This window comes from Lissotriton helveticus, chromosome 4_1 (assembly GCF_964261635.1).
Source record: "Lissotriton helveticus chromosome 4_1, aLisHel1.1, whole genome shotgun sequence".
Lineage (NCBI taxonomy): Eukaryota > Metazoa > Chordata > Amphibia > Caudata > Salamandridae > Lissotriton > Lissotriton helveticus.
The window spans coordinates 1,377,230,086-1,377,247,672 of NC_136063.1; positions in this window are offsets into that span (position 1 = coordinate 1,377,230,086).

Consider the following 17,587-nt stretch of genomic DNA (forward strand, 5'->3'; position numbering starts at 1 on the left):
GAAGACGGTTTTCAAGATCCGTTAGCTTCCACTGTCTGTCATCATTTGATACATGTATTGACTCTGTCACAGCCTTTGGAGCTTCTAGCTCATCTTCCGAATTAGAGATCCGGGCTTCTGCCTCATTTAACTTTTCTTTAAATGCAGAACAGGATTTTGCAATTTGCCAATGGAATTCTGTAGTTTGTTACATGCGCCTTAGGTCTGTTGACTCTCCATACGAGTTTTCTTCTCTATGTGCCACAATGATTTTGTATATCTCAGCCAGTGAAATATCTTCAGGCTTCCCCACTTTGCTTTCAGTTGAGTGTTTGATTACAGCCCCCCGTCTGTACTTAGCCCAGCAGAAAATGAATAGTCCCATAGCACGGCGTCATTACCCCCCTCATGAGTAGCAGTCTTGCCATGCTCATACCTCTTGTGTACTGTCAGTAGAGCAGCTTCTGATGTATCGTCCCTTGGTCCTGACCCTCTGGATGTAGACTGCCTGTCTCATTAGAGCCACTGCTTGGAGACGCCGCCCCCTAGAGCAAGACCTAAGAATTGACTGAAGTTCATCTCCTGATGAATCCGAGGGGTCCGAAAGGGAAAAAAAGTCATCCCCGGAATCAGTTTCCTTAGTCATGTTCTGAACGCCGATCATCCTTTCCCCTCGGTTCGTCCCCGGTTCATCCGTATTCAGGAAGGTGTCTGTCTGCGCCTTTTTTGTTATAATGCTGCTCTGAGCTTCCTCAGTGGTGTTATTAAGTCCAGTGCACTTTTTTGGGGGGTATCCTCCGTGACAAGGGTCACAAAAAGGTGGTCTTTGCTTCCCATGAGCCCAGCATGTCATCATTTTTACTAGTCTGACCCTTATACTTGCTGGATTGGTCAGTAGTAGTATAGCCAGTGTCCCCCTCAACCTGTCCTTGGTTCGTAGACAAGTTCACCGGTTTACTAATACCTCCTACCGCATCTTTTATCTAATTTCCCCCCCTTCCAGGTAGAAAAAAGGGGGTATATCGCACTTAAAGCAGTCTTCATTTTGCACGCCTGCTCGTTTTTATTCCTCCAGCGTTTCTCCTGTATTGTTGTAGTACCATTTTTACCACTCCGTTGTTGTATCAAACTGCCCTTGGTGGTTCTAGCCGTATCCATTGGGGTGCAAGGTTTCCCCGATACAGACTTCGAAGGCATCGGACCAGGAAACCCAGTCGGGTCAGCTCCGCCTCCAGCCCGGAAGCAGCTCCGCATTGCGTGCCGGGAATGCGGAAGCCGAGGAGGGCACCAGACAGAACCGAGGAGCCGCCGTGTCAAGGATCGGGGAGCCGCCAAGAAACGCCAAAACATGCCTGAAAAGCTCAGGAGGTAATTGTTATCCTTCCAAGGCTGTGGGGGCTGTATGGGAGGTGGATTTCCAACCAGGGGGGAGTCCGGGAACGCTAGCTAAGTGACCGACGAATCAGGAGCCATCTTGCCTCCCCCTGTATTTCATTCTTATTGAACTGTGTAGTATTTAATTTTGCTATGAGATTAAAGTACTTTATTTTTACATAACAGAATAGCATTGGCTGGAAAATATGCACCAGCTGACTGTTATTTTCCGAGCTCTTGTATCCCCCACACTATCCTCATTCTAATCATTCTGAAGGGGCACTAAGAACTTTCCCAATATATCTGTAGTGCTTAAGGCAAGTCTTGTCCTCCAAGTTCTGGATTGTTTGCTTGTCATGTGCATAGTACAAGCAAAATTAATCCAAATACACCATAGTGCAAATAGCTAACATCTTATGATGTAAAAAGCAAAGAATGAAAAAATGGACGTGATGCAACAAGCAAGCATGGAGTAGCTATTGAACTTGGTGTTAAAATGTGGCATGGTTTTTAAAGCAAAAATGATGTAAGCTCAAGAATGCTGTAATAAGAGAGAAATACACCGTAGTTTTTGGTGCTGGCACCGAGCGTAATTACAATGATTTATTTCAATAAGTGGAAACATTTCTACCTGATCTACTGAACCTAGGACTCTGTCCAGATGTACTGAGTGTTTACATCAGGGGATGTCATGCAAAGTGGTGCAAACCAGAAAAAAACTTTTGCAAAGGTATTTTCTTTCCAGCGCAAAAGATATTTCTGCTGGTCAAGGTGCCTTTTCCTCAACGCAAATATTGCATAATGCCACTTTGCGTCAAGGGGCCGTTACTTACGAGTAACTTGAGCAGATCAGCTGAAGCACCTATATTTCTTGATGCAAAGCTCAATCCACGAAGACGGCCAGACTGGCCTTTATATTAGAAAATAATAGTGCCTCCTTGAAGCAGGCGCTAACCAGGAGGATTATTTTCATTTTTCAAAACATTCCACACACTGCATATGTGCTGCACGTTACAGCACATACTGTGCATGGAATGTTTTAGAATGTGTCTAGACATAGGATATTGTGCTGGAAGAGAATTCTTCCAGTACAAATCTTATGCTAGCTAGAACGCACACACCACTGCGCCATGACGCAACGGTTCTGCATGGCACCAGGCAGCCTAGCCTGTTTGTGCCGCAGTACAGGGGTTGAGGGCTTTTTGTTATTAAATATGGTACGGCGCTACGTTATCCCCCTTGCCTAATGTAATAAATGAATATTGCAGAGTCCACTTGATTAGTTAAGATCCTTCATTGCTAGTTCCTTCTAGGTTATATAGACAGGTTAAGTTGGTAAGTAAACCCCACCAGGAGCTCGCTGTTGGCAGCTCAGCCTCAGATGACCAACTGCCGCAGTCAGTAATAGAAAGGCACAGTGAGCTAGAGGGGCACCCTGGCATTCTATGATGTCATATACATCATGGTACAGTCTAGCCAGAGAAGAACAGTGAAGAGGACATTTACTACACATCCTCTCTCTTTATGGAGTAATAGCAGAACAAAGGAATAATCAGCTACAATACCTTAAATGCCCCAATCAGCAGGGAAGTACACAAATAGGAAGAACCAAAAGTAGTAGTGCACAACAAGTGATGCTTTAGCATGGGGTATCATTAGCTGAGAAAAGAACAAAGAATCAATATTATGACATTATATGCCACATCCCCCTCCCTTAACGAAAGAGTAAGGTTTTGAAACAAAACTAAGATTGATAGTTAAGTTATTTGCTGACACTCATAAGTAGACTGGGAGAGTCAGAATGGGTTAGAACTATCTTAAAGTAACATTAGAGAGTAAATCTCTTTGACAAGAATTCACCATAGACAATACATTTTAAAAAAACTACCCTTGATGAAGATATGTTGACACCAAATGTTTGATAAAAACACTACTCAAAATCTTACCCAAAAGAAACCCTGGCCAGTAGCTGCAAGAAGGTAGACTGAGACAAAAACATAGTGTACAAACAATCTCCACCAAAAACAGGGGACAGTGCATAATAAGGAGAATGGACTACTCAGAGGTACTGAAACTCCCCTGAAAGGGTACGCTGCAGGACAGCATGGGTGTTGACTATCCAAAAACACACAACCTCCCCTGAAAAGGGTACACCGCAGAGTAAACAAAATTTCTCTGGGAAATAGGGCATGGACTACCTATTGATACATAACCTCAAAGGGTACAACGCAGGACAATAAAGCTGGGAATAGACATGGGGAATGGACTACCCGCAAGAACCCAACTTGCCCTGAAAAGAGTAAACTGCAGGATAATGATAAAAACCCTGGGACATATTATGGGCATGGACTACCCATAAACCTACTATGGGCATGGACTACCCATAAACACCAACATCCCTAGAAAAGGGTACAACCATGGGCATGGACTACCCACAAACACCAACATCCCCAGAAGAGGGTACACCGCAGGATAAAGATTATAACCTTGGGACAAGAGATGGGCATGGACTACCCACAAATACCAACATCCCCAGAAGACGGTACACCGCAGGATAAAGACAATAACCCTGGGACAAACGACGGGGCATGGACTACCCACAAACATTAACTTCCCCAGAAAAGGGTACTCCGCAGGATAAAGACAAAAATCCTGGGGCAAACAATAGGACAGGGACTTCGCAAAGGATGCATGGCAAGGTACCCCCTCGCTGGAAAGGAGCGGTCGTGAAGGCTCTTTTGAAGAAGCCTAACCTGGACCCGGCCGACCTTGCCAACTTTAGGCCTATTTCCCTGCTCCCTGGCCTCAGTAAGGTGGCGGAGAAGCTGGCGAATAGTCGCCTATCGGGCTTCCTGGAGTCTAACTCCCTTCTGGGCAACTCCCAAACTGGCTTCCGCCCCGGTCAGGGGACCGATACTGCCTTGCTGGCAGTCGTGGAGAATGCAAGGAGCATTTGGGATTCGGGGGGATCGGTGGCAGTGATCCTCCTGGACCTCAGTGCTGCCTTTGACACCGTAGACCATCAGGTGCTTCTCCGACGGCTGTCAGGGGTGGGGGTCTCCGGGATGGCCCTCAAGTGGTTCGCCTCCTTCTTGAAAGGCCGGTCATTTGAGGTGTGGGAAGGCCACGAGAAATCATCCTCAGTACCTCTCCAGTGTGGTGTGCCACAGGGCTCATCGTTGAGCCCAACCTTATTTAACATTTATATGGCCCCTCTGGAGAGTGTGGTACTGCCTCTGGGTATCAAGATCATCAGTTATGCTGATGATACCCAGTTGGTGGTAGGTCTCCCACAGTTGGCTCACCATCCCGACCGGCTGCACACGTGCTTGGATAAGATCTTCACGTGGATGTGTAGCTCAGCTCTCAAGCTCAACGGCTCCAAGACGGAACTGATGCTGCTGGGGAATTCTTCTCCTTCTTTATCTCCCAGCAGTAGGCCCAGTTGCCTGGGACCCGTACCCACCCCCAAGCAGGAGATCAAGAGCCTGGGGGTGTGGCTCGAGCAGGACCTTTCCTTTAAAACACACGCGAAAAAGATCTCAGGCGTGTGTTTCGGCCTGCTCCGCTCAGCCCGGAAGATTCTACCTCTCCTTCCAGCGGCCTCTAGGAGGTTACTCATTCAGTGGCTTATCATCTCGCGGCTGGACTTTAGTAATGTCCTGTTTCTGGGTGCCCCGGAATCCACACTAAATAAACTGCAACAAGTGCAGAATGCGGCAGCTAGGCTCCTGACGGATCTTCCTAGGCGTCAGTTGGCTCGCCCTGCACTGAAGGCGTTACATTGGCTTCCCGTCAGAGAGAGGGTGAAATTCAAGGCACTTTGTGTAGCCCATAAAATTCTACAGGGGAAAGGTCCACCTATTCTTGGGGATATGGTCCAATCTTACAAGGCCTCCCGCTCTCTCCGCTCTGACCATCAACATCTGCTCCAGGTTATGAGGGTGAGGAAGGCAAGAACCGGCGAAAGAAGATTTTCTATAAACGTGGCCACCTTGTGGAACTCTCTCCCTCTGTACTTGCGCTCGGAAGCGAGCTTTTTTACGGTTTCGTAAACTTTTAAAAACCTTTCTGTTTCCTGCCTAATCCTTGTGCTTAGTGTGGTGATGTCTCGTTCTGGATGAGCGCGGGGATGCCTAATGGTAACCAGGCGCTATATTAAAACTCGTAATAATAATAATAATAATAAGGTAGCAATCCTGGGGAAAAAACAAGGGGCATGGACTACCAGCATACAAACACACCACCTCCTCTAAGTAGGATACAGACACCACATCTCCCTAGAAGCAAAGTGGAGGAATGACAACAGACATTCATATACCTAATATGCCCTACATAGGGTACACAATAAGGTCCTAAAACACCCTATAAAAGAGAAAAGAGAATAGACTATGCACACAGCACACAACTTCCCTTAGATAGTTTGAGACTGTAAAACACTAAATACACCCCTGCAGAGACAAGTTAACATAACAAAAATTATTAAATGACAAGAGCTCCGGTGAGCGACCTCTCACCCGGGGTCTTTGTACTCCGCTCCCTGCAGACGCCACTGAGGTCCCCGTAGTCGCTGTTGAATTTCACCATGAGAATAGGAAATGATCCAATACATGAAGAAAGTCCCTTCAACTCCGTAGCTCTGCACTTGCTCGAGAAAGATTACAGAAAACTGTTCAAAGTGCTGGACTAGTATTGATTTAGGTCGTGTGTCAAAACGGATTGACTCGGCAGCACAGAAGTGTAAACAAAAGGTAGTTATTACTCTAAATGAGAAACTCCTTAAAAATGCCTCGGGCTCCATGACGAAATTCACAGCACAAGACGGCTTACAACAGAAGCCTGGAACAGCGCACTGCACGCTGTTACGCCTCCGCCGGATGGTTCGCGGCAAAGACGTGCTGTGGATAGTGACGATTGAACAGTAGGCAGACGTCACAGACAGTGAGTGGAGCGAGACAGGTAGCGCGCGATGTACGCGCGGTGGGAGAGATGAATAAAGTTCGAACTGCAGCAGTTAAACTGCCCTGGCATAGTAAGTGCGAAAAGATAAGAAATGTCTTTTTAAATTGTCTTTGACTCACCCATAAATACGAGGCCACAGGCACAGTCAGGGCTCAAAATTATTCACAAACGAGAAAATTGCTGCAAAATGAAATTTCCGTCCGTTGTCCCACTAGTTGCCAAACATCTGAAGACTAATCATTGACTAGAATGTCATACGATGCCTGAAAGCGCTGGCGCTGTAATCAGAAGGACAATTGTTCACTCGAACGCCGAAGGAATGCCAAAGTGACAGCAAAAATAAACACGCTTTTTACTGCATCCCACAAGTAGAACTGACCTCTCCTACGAGTTGGTGTCTTCCTCCAAGGTGTATGGAAACTGTCGATTTTTGGCAGAGAGACGCTCCAGTTAACACAGGTTTCCAAACGGTGGAAAGACACAGGCAGAGGCCTTTGACCAGTCACATATGGTATAATAGGCCGCAGGTTGCAGGCTGTTCAGATACACGCAGACATAAACAAAAAGAGGTACGCCCAGGGTGCAGGCTGTCCAGGTGAGATTAGACACTGGTGGGGTCAGCTGGGCGTTACCTTTAGTTTTAAGTATGAGTTTCACAAAGTCTTTAGTTCCTTAGTTTAGTTCCTTTACTTGAAGTTGATTCCTTAGCTCTACGTAGGTTCATCCTTTTCAAAACGTCACCAAGTTGTAATAAATGAATATTGCAGAGTCCACTTGATTAGTTAAGATCCTTTATTGCTAGTTCCTTCTAGGTTATATAGACAGGTTAAGTTGGTAAGTAAACCCCACCAGGAGCTCGCTGTTGCAGCTCAGCCTCAGATGACCAACTGCCGCAGTCAGTAATAGAAAGGCACAGTGAGCTAGAGGGGCACCCTGGCATTCTATGATGTCATATACATCATGGTACAGTCTAGCCAGAGAAGAACAGTGAAGAGGACATTTACTACACCTAACGCCGCTCAGCAAATTTGGTTGATGCAATGTGTTGCGCTAAAAAATAATACATTTGCTTCTATATTTACTAAAGTTGTACCTTGGCGTTCACACGATGCACCATAGCGCAGAAAATAGCGTCTGCTGACTAAATAATGCAAAGCCCTGCCTTCATAGCACTAAATTGGGGTGTGTTGTGTGACCACCCACTAGTTGCAAATAGGAACTTGAATAAATCCGTTTAGATGAACATACTCTAGTTTAGGTAAAGGCATCTATAGTTGATGTTGATGGATATTGACGGATCATGGCCGTGCACACAATGATATGACAGTATATCGAGCAGGCCTTTCAAATCTCCCAATTAATACTTCGAGTTTGTGGTTTGGTTTTACGGTGTGCCCGAGTGGTGTTTCCTCGAAATAATGTCCAAATAATTTCATCTGAGGTTTTCTTTCCGACTTTGAGCAACATCCCATCCTCTGAAGTCACTTGAGTTGGGCTAGAGCCATCTTTTGAAAATAGTGCCTGCTACTTTTTTTATTAAAAATACCTGAGGCCGAATGCACTTTGCCAGAGGGGATTCATTGCAGTGCGGCACTCTTCCAGGATTACTCCACACTGAAGCGATGTATCAGGCTAAACTTTTAAGCATTACCCCCACGGCTCCTTCTCCCTGCTCCTGACACCTGCTGAGCCCTGAGCAGATCATGCCCAGTGTAAATAATCCATCCGAAGGCCAGATGCACATCACAGGGATTTAGTTACCACTTTCAATGCAGAAACCAAAGCTCTGTGGCTTCCAGAGACATCACACAGATGGCGACTGTTTGAAAAGCCGCAGCATCCCTGGGCTTTGAAACCTCGAAAAAAAACAGATGAAGTGATTCCTTCCCGACCCCTGCTGCGTTATAATGGATCCCGTCCCTGTGTGCCGCAGTGAACATGATTTACATCCAGCAGTTCGTATCCTCTATAATAGAGGACAATTTCTTAAATGAATTACTATCGATTAAGCATCCAGCAGTATTCAATGTGCGCCATTTTTATGAATTTATATATCAGAATAAAAGCTTTTAATGACCTCACTAATTTCTAAATGGATTGAGCAAAACAGCGGCCATTTTTTGTTTATGAACGCTAGACAGCTACCGATGGGCTGCGGTGTGATCTCTCAGGACCTGTCGTCACCCTACACACACACAATTAATAATTAAAAAATGGATTTTCAGAAGAGGAGAAAGGTAGGGCTGATAACAGATGAGAGGTCAATGGCTGAAGAATTCAGAATCGAATGTAAATGTTACAGTAAACACGCGTTCCCAGAGACACATTTATTTCATTAACGGGAAAGTGATGTAGCCATTGCAGTTCCCGTCCCAGCTAGAGCCGCGCCGTTTCATGAATATACAGCTAGATTCATCAAAGACCCGTTTTGCGAGTCTTTAATAGCGATTCATAAGGAATCGCTATTACAGACTCGCAAAACGGGATTCATGTAGGAATCGCAATATTTATTGCGATTCCTACAGCTTCCTTATTTGCGATTAGCTAATTGCAAATAAGGAATAACTCCCCATTCATTCTAAAGGCCCATAGGAATGAATGGGGAGTTATTCCTTATTTGCGATTAGCAATTAGCTAATCGCAAAGAAGGATGCGAATTCAAGGGTGCCAGGGGTGTCCAAAGGACACCCTGTAGCACCCCTGAAATGCAAATTTACACAGGTGTTGCGCACACACATGTCCAAAGGACATGTGTGTGTGTAACATGCAATTGAAAAAAATGCACTAAAGTGCTTTTTTCTATTTTTTCGCTATTTACCAAGAAGTCAGACTTCGTGGTAAATAGCGACCAAAAATTGCGAATTCGCAATTTAAAAATGGTAAATGAATTGCATTTAATGAATCCCAAATAGAGATTCCTTAAATGCAATTCCTCGCAAATATGCGATTTCGCTAATAGCGATTTTGCATTAGGGATGATGAATCCCAAATGCAAAAATTGCGCTCGCAAAGGGCCAGATTCGCAGAAACTGGCCCTTTGCGAGCCGAATTGTCTTTCATGAATCTGGCTGATAGACACTAAAGAGGAAACAGCTCTTTTTTGGAAACGCACTGTCGGTGGTGTCGTTTTTACCAACTTGTGCACCTTCTGAATTGTGTAAAGAATGCACTGTCCGTCAGTCAATGGTTCCAGCCTTGTGTGAAAATGTATAGTTGCAATGTATGTAATCCATACCTTAAACAATATATATATATGTTTGAATGTCAAAAACTGGCGCCTTTGCTGAGCAGTGTGAGGTGAAATGTTAAGTACAAATAATGACATTTAATGTTCATCAGGCACGACTTGCATTAGTATTGCTAATAAGCATCCTGTAATTTATTTGACTAATTGTTTAATCCCAAGTAGTGGCCCGTCTGTCTCTGGCCTCCACTCCCCTTTTGGGTACCGCCTGCTATTTTTATTAGAAACTTCCAGCACTAAGGTAGGGGTCTCTGTTGCTTCATTAGAGCTGCTGCGACAACTCCACTGAAGTCACTGATTTTCCCTAACAGGTGCTATACTTTATGCTTCCTTCCATCTGCATTTTCGTTTCTGAAAACAAACCTGCAAAGAGGGAGTTCGTTTTCAGAAAACAAACAATGTCTTTGACAATTTGAAAGTTTTCTTCTTGTGCATAGGAGGCATTGTGCCAATTTGCTTACAAAGTCCAAGGTAGGAAAAAAAGTTATGTTTGCTGCTCTCTAAATTGAATGGGGATGTTGGGAAAGGAGTATCCCCTTCTTGGTATATGGGTAGGTTGGCAAGTCCTCAGTGGCCACCACCTGTATATTTGGTGTCCTGACTGTTATATTTGTCCTTGTGTTATGCTATTCTAAGCATAGGCACAGAGGTTGGGGCCTTTCCATGACTATATGGGATCATGGACCATTTTCTATGACCTGCATGAGTGCATTAATCTTGCTGTTGTCGTCAACAGTGGACTACTGCCCTCATCCTAGGCACTGTACATAATGTGGTGGTGGCAGCATACTGTTCTAGGAGAAATCAAGTGTGACCAGACCTTTATACTTATGACCCTGTTGATAAAGACCGACTGACTCACCTGTGTAAAGTTCCATTATTATGTGTGTGTTCATAATCGTACACTGACATCCTGTGTAGTGCATGTATATGTGCAGTGTGTGTAATATAAGCATGGTGATCATTAGGGAAGCAGAGTAATAGAGGCCAATGGAATCCATTTTGTATGCAACTAGCGTTGCCTACCACAAGATGCAGGGTAAGGACGGTGCTCCCAGAAAATGGAAATTAACTACCTGCAGTCCTGTAGCTAGAAGGAGAGCCAGAAATGTCATGAGGCATTTTGTTAGCAAGCAGGTGCTGAAAAGTCTTTGTCAATATTACCATTTGGTGGATGGTTGGGGTGAGGAGTGGCACGGCAGACACAGTTGTGGGGTAAGGAAGTTTCAAGTTGAGGACTGCCCATTTAGGTGCCCCTGATTACTGCTTAAGTTGCGATGATGACAACCAGGGGCAAAAAACCAACCCCCTTTGGCCCGCTGCTGTGGCTGCTTCAAGGTGAAGCCAGCACCAGTGCTAACTGCTGTAAGAAACATCACTCTCAAAAAGGTTGTTTATGGAGAGCAGCCAGAGGAAGACACCTGAAAGAATTACCCCAAACTATAGTTTGACACTGTACATCCACATCCCCTGTCTAGAAGTTGTGTGTAAAACTGAGACCTAACCACCTCACGCTGTTCCAGTTCAAAGTCATGTATGACTAAAGAAGTGAGTGCACCACAGAATACTAAAAGGACTGCTGTGCAACCAAGACATGTGTCTTCACGACAGACAAACTCCCAACAGTGAGGGATCATCACTTGAAGATTGTAGTTTCTACTGGAGGAGCCATGGAGCTGCCCTGATGCACCTAGAGCCTTGCTTGTCTGCTGAGAGAGGAGATGAGCTTGAGTGCCCATCAGTGGAAAAGCCTGTCCACAAGAAAAGGGGTCTAGTGTGACCAAGTGGGGCCTCAACCTGGTTCCTAGTGGCAACTGTTACACTGGTCTCACCATCTTCCCAGTCAGGGCCACAACTATGTGACTGCCATAGGTTCCTGAGATACTTGTGACTGTTCACTCTGGCCATCCAAGAGCGGAAGGCGATTTACTTGACTGAGTTTGACTCTTTGACCCATTTTCAAATTACCTCAACCCTTGTTATTGAGGCTCAATAGCCACTGTCCAAACCATGGCCCATGATAAGGATCTGACTGGTGGAATTCCTCCATGATCTGGTGGCTCTGTGACAGACACAGGATGCCTGTTGACGGGTTTATGTCAGCAGAGCCAGCTTATGCTCAGGCAGTGTAAACTCAGTGCTTCAAAATAGTTTCAGGGAACCATGTGTTTGGGAAAGCAATCCATGCTCCCACTCTACAAAACTCTAAATGAGCCCCCAAAGACAGACCGTATTTAGGTAATTGATGATAAGTGGAGACACTAACATTTCATACATGGAATATATGCATAATTTCCATTGTATACAGTTTGTGCTCCGTGTCAGGTTTGATGGGGCCAGGTAAAAATGGTGAGGAGGATTGGGGCCTTAGGGGTGGCAATACTGTGGTCTTCAATCACTGTGCATCTTTGACTCTAAAAAGTGCTTCTTATGTATTTAACATTAGTAGGGCAGGCATTTCTCACTAATTGATATGCAGAGAGTTGCAGTATCCGGTTGTCTGGTGCCTGAGAGAGAGCAGATGTTTCTTGTGGGGAGTAGGAGGATTTAAATAAGATATCTAAGTGACCTTTGTTGGCTAATGTAAAAGACTAGCGTAGTTAGTTTGTAAAGTGTCCTGTTTTCAATAGAGAGCCAGATAACCTGGAATTGGTATTCACATGTGGGTGTCTGTCTGGAGATATTGAAGGTACAGTAAGTAGTGAAGTCAAGAAACTTGCCCAGTGGATAGAAACATACTGAGGTAGGCCTACAGGTCTATTGCAAAAGTCAATTTTGCTAACTAATGTGAAGAGCAGAATTAAATATTGGCAATATTGAACGGAAGACACATTGAAATTGTGTATATTTTTAGTGCTAGGTATCCAGCTGGAGTGGCTCAGCTAGCAATGATGCATACCAAATACATGGAGGTATTATTGTACATAAGCAGGTTTCATGCTTAGGGGATTTGCAGTAGTGTGTCTGGCAGGAAGGGAATGGGCAACAGTATGAGCATGGCAAGTTATAGGAAGGGACTGTTGGTTTTGTAATTTGGAATATCAGAAACGGGAGGCAATCCGGTGGCAAGTATTGATTAAACAGTCCATAAGTGGACCTGGAAGAAAGAAAAGAAGGACCTGGAAGACAGAGCTTTTGTTGTAGCAACAAGTAGAGGGATTGGGAGTAATTCAAACACACTTTGAAAAATCGATTTGGTAGGTAGGACGAGGTTGTTGTGCCTGTGATATCAAGCATTCTGGTTGAAAGTGTAAAATGGTTGGGTAGAAAGAGGATACAAGATTTTCTACTGTGGTAGATTAGTGTGATAAAATGTGACATGAATAAGGTCAGGCAAAGTTATATATTTCACATGCATATTTGGGCAAATATAGGAACATTTACCATTCTGTAGGGGGGCAATGATTCCTTGCTCCAACAAACTTCGCCCAAAGTAAAGTTGTGTGCCAGAACAGAGTGACTGCAACCTTCCTTGCATCATTACTAGGTAAAAGCTGTCCAGGAGAGTGAAAAGCTGGGTAGGGAATTATGAGGGTGGGGAAGGGTGGGGAGGAAGCAGAAGGGTGAATTGGAGTTTGTCGTGGGGCAAAAGCAGGGTACAGGGTTGGCTGTTAAATAGTGCCAGTTCATCAGAGCAATACCTGTAAGATATTTTATTTGTAGCAGAAGGCAACTTAAGCTGTTGTTAAAAAAAATTGTCTGTGAGATTTGCACTTCAAAAAGATTACAAAGATTTTTTTAAATTATTTGTAGTTAAAGAACAGCCAAATTGGCAACTTCACACAGTCCTGCATGTGGGTGAGGTTCATTTCCTGGAAAGACTCAGAATCCAGACTGAAGGAGGTTATGCAGGGAGACTTCAAAGAAAGGTATTTTTAGTATACAATACCCTGCCGTTCCAAGACCTGGCTCTAGACACACTGCAAGGGGATCTGCAGTTCTTTGTGTTGGGACAAGCACAGTCCTATTCTGGTGCAAGTGTCAGCTCCTCCCTCTCACTCTAGCTTAGGAAGATCCATCAGCCTGGTGATGGCCCATCAGTATATGCAGGTCACACATCAGCTCCCTGTGTGTGTGACTGTTTAGAGGGAATGCACAAAACCTAGCTGTCTTCCAACCCAGACATCTAGGGACAGGCAGAGGCACAGAATGGATAAAGTAATAAAATACCAACTTTCTAAAAGTGGCATTTTTCAGACCTCCAAGTTAAACGTCAACTTCACTAAAAGATGTGTTTATAAATTGTGCCCAGAGACAACAAACATAATCTTTCTATGTCTTTCCAATATGGAGTTACACTTGTAAAGGGATACAAGACAGCTCCAATGCAAACCTATGGCAGAGATAGGCTTTGTGTAGTGAGAAACTAATTCAGCAGTTTTTTACTATCAGGATATGTAAAACTCAATCGCACATGTCCTACCTTTTAAATACACTGCCCCCTGCCCATGGGTTCTACCTAGGGCCCACCATAGAGGTGCATTACATTTAGTAAATGGGAAGGTTGGGGCCTGGCAAGTAGGTGAACTTACTAGGTCTACAAGGCAGTTTAGAACTGCCCGCACAGGCTCTGCAGTAGTAACCCTGAGACATGTTTGAAGGACTACTCATGTGGGTGGCACAATCAGTGCTATAGGCCCACTAGTAACATTTGATTTACAGGCCCTGGGCACCTGTAGTGCACTGTACAAGGGACGTATTAGTATATCTAATATGCCAATCATGGAGAAACCACATGGCTTTACATTTTAGACACGGAGCACACACAATTTAGCACTGGTCATCAGTGAAAAAGTGCCCAGAGTCATAAAGCTAGCAAAAACCAAGTCAAAAACAGAGGAGGAAGAAGGCAAACAAGTTTGGGGTAACCCCGCAAAAAGGGCCATTTCCAGCAATTGTCATGGAATATTCTGCCATCTGTTGAATCTAAAATACTACATTTGTTATTATTCATTTCCACATCAGACCCAACATCATTAGAATCCTTCACAACTCTATTACAATTGCACCACTATCCATTATACAGTTTTACCACAATTTTCATTCTCATTCATCTCTTCCAATTCAGTAGCTAAACTGTACTTTTCTCACTTTTGTCGCCGGCATTTCACTTTTACAAAATAATCACATAGAAATTTCACTTCCAACCATTTTGACACGCAATACACTAGCACCACTACAAATTTCTGATGTGCACGAAGTGTTTGGAATTCACTCTGTCAGGATAGATCACCACTGTCATAGGCAGAACTCTAGGTTTGAGTAATTTATCATTTTGCAAGGCAAGCAATTGCTACACCCTCCAACATATCTTTTCATTTCTCTGTCCATGGAAGGCCATCAATAATGTATCCATCGTCCTCGTCCCTCAATTCCAAAGGTCTTCGTCTTACCAAATAAGGCAGAATTAATTTATCTTGACCGAAAAAACCCAACTGCCAAAGATAACTCAGGCTGAAAGTTTTGTATATCTGCAACTCACACAACAAATTATTCTCCCACAGCCAGCCATTTTTGATTAAATCAATAACCTTCAGTAAAATGTGATCTGAATCCATAGCTTTCTCCAGCTCTGCTCATTCACACACTCTTTGCCTGCCCAACCTATACAACCAACAAAACAGTCCACATCTTTACAGTCATCACCAGTATTCTTGTTCATATGATTCTCCTTGTTACTCGGTAATTGAGATAAGCAATTTTCATTTTTGCATCTCCCTCCTGCAATATGTTCAACCTCAAAATTATGTTCTAATAGCTTTGAGACCAATCTCACCAACCTGGCATTAGGTTTGTTGGTGTTCATATTGCAGTCATTCAAAAGAGGCACAAGAGGTTTATGATCAGTTCTAATTCTAATCTTGGTCCTCCACATTTATGACTTAAACCTTTCAATTGCAAAGTGCAGGCCAATATCTCACAATGAATGATGGAATACTGATGATCCTGTGGTCTCAGTGTCTGTGATGCAAAGGCAATGGTAGATTCCTTAATACCTTTGCCTTGAGTCAGCACTGTGCCAATACCCATGATACTCACATCAACAGTGATACACAATCCCTTGCCAGGTACAGAAGGACGAAGAATTGGTGCATTGAGACGTTTACTCCTAATCTCATCAATGCACCATCCTGTTCCCGCTCCCACCCAAATGTAGCATTCTTCTTCAAAAGGTGGTGAGGAGGTTTAGCAACCATAGCAACATTTTGAATAAATTTAGGCTAGGATAGACACCAGTCTATAAATGCAAGTAGTTGATAGCAATCATTAGGTCCCGGTACTTCTTCAACACACTTCACTAGACTACGTCTCTGTGAAATTTCTTTGCTAAAAGACGCATGCCCTAAATACTCAATTACTTGGATAACATAAACACACTTATCTGTTCTCAACCTCAAGCATCTTCTTAGCATGGCATTCAAAATAGTGTCCAGTCTCTCTATATGGTTGTTCCTCATCCTTGCTATGGGCTAAAACATCGTCCTAGTAGACCAAATCTTCAGGAAGACCACACAACACCTCACCTATCATCCTCTGAAAAATGGCCACAGCTGAAGCCCAACGAAATGGCATTTTGCAAAATTGATATACACTATCTGGAGTCACACATGCTATCAAATATCTTGCTCCCTGCTCAACATCACTTGATGATAGGCCAAATATATTGATCACATGCCACCTGGGGTCAGGGTGGTAACCAGGAACTTAAGGTCAGGCAAAGGGAGGCTAAGTGGATCTGTTGTTTGAAAGCTACCCAAATGGGCCATAATACAGATAGGGAATTGCAATACTTCCTTGGATAAGGAGTAACAAAAATACATAGTACGCCCTTATTCCATGAAATGAGGAATCATAGGATGTATTTTGGGAATCCTGGTACTTTTTGAAATCTGTATTACTGCCTGCAGTATTTCTACCATTGAATTGGGTAATACACCAGACAGAGTGGACTATAATGACTCTCAGTTTTTGTTGTTAATTTTAATGATTAAGAACGTGTTGGCCTTATGATTGGTAACAAATCCTTGTGACTTGGATGTTATGACTATCAAACTGTATACTTTATAGCAACAACGGTCTCCCACCCCCTTTTTTTTAATATAGAGGGGGGTGTCATTTAACATTAATGTCAATACCTGTATATGTCATATTATGTTTATGTTAACCTTTTTAACAAAATTGGGCGAAATCTGTATGGAATATCCCGTTTTCATTTTCACTGATGACCGTATAGCTATCTTTCACGTTTGTAAACTTTATATCTGGCTTGGCTATTTCTTTATTATTCTACTTATATTGATCAGATTGCATCTTTCCTCTGGTTCACATATTATGGGGTATGGAGGAAGCCGACTGTCGGTGAGGGATACTTATATTGGGCATAACTATATTTTCCAATATAACCGCCGCCGTCGACCCAAGGTAAAATCTGCTGTATCTGGTTTTTGCTGTTCGTTATAGGCGGCTAGCTTTTGTTATTCAATTTTTTGGCCGCTGTTTCTTAATATATGTTTTTATTTTTATGAGAGCTTATTATATTTTTGGACATTATTTCTTTCTACAGTCACTTCATTTCACAATCTGTTAGCAGTCCGCTTTCTATGTTGTTTGTTATACCCTTGACCCTGGAACGTCATCACGTTGATGGGCAGGTCTATTTAGTATCGAAGCACTTGCGGCTTCAGTACTATCCCGACGCCCGTGCAAGCTACCATGTTGCTCGACTTCCGATTCTAGAAGTTATGGTAAGTGCTCATACCGGTTGGGGCGGCTTTATAATTTGGTTGAATACCTCGAGGGTGATTTCAGTACGTTTTTGCTGCTGTCAATACACTCAAAAGAAGAGGGTGTTGGTATTTTATGCAGGACATAAGAACAGTGAGATGTACTCATTTGAGATAAAGGTATAAGCTCTGGGTTTGGTGAACATATCTATGATGTGGGTAATGTGATTGCGCTGTCTGTTGATATATACAGGAGATGGGGATGTCGGCAGAGAACGCACTAAACAGGGGGGCAGCGAGAAGG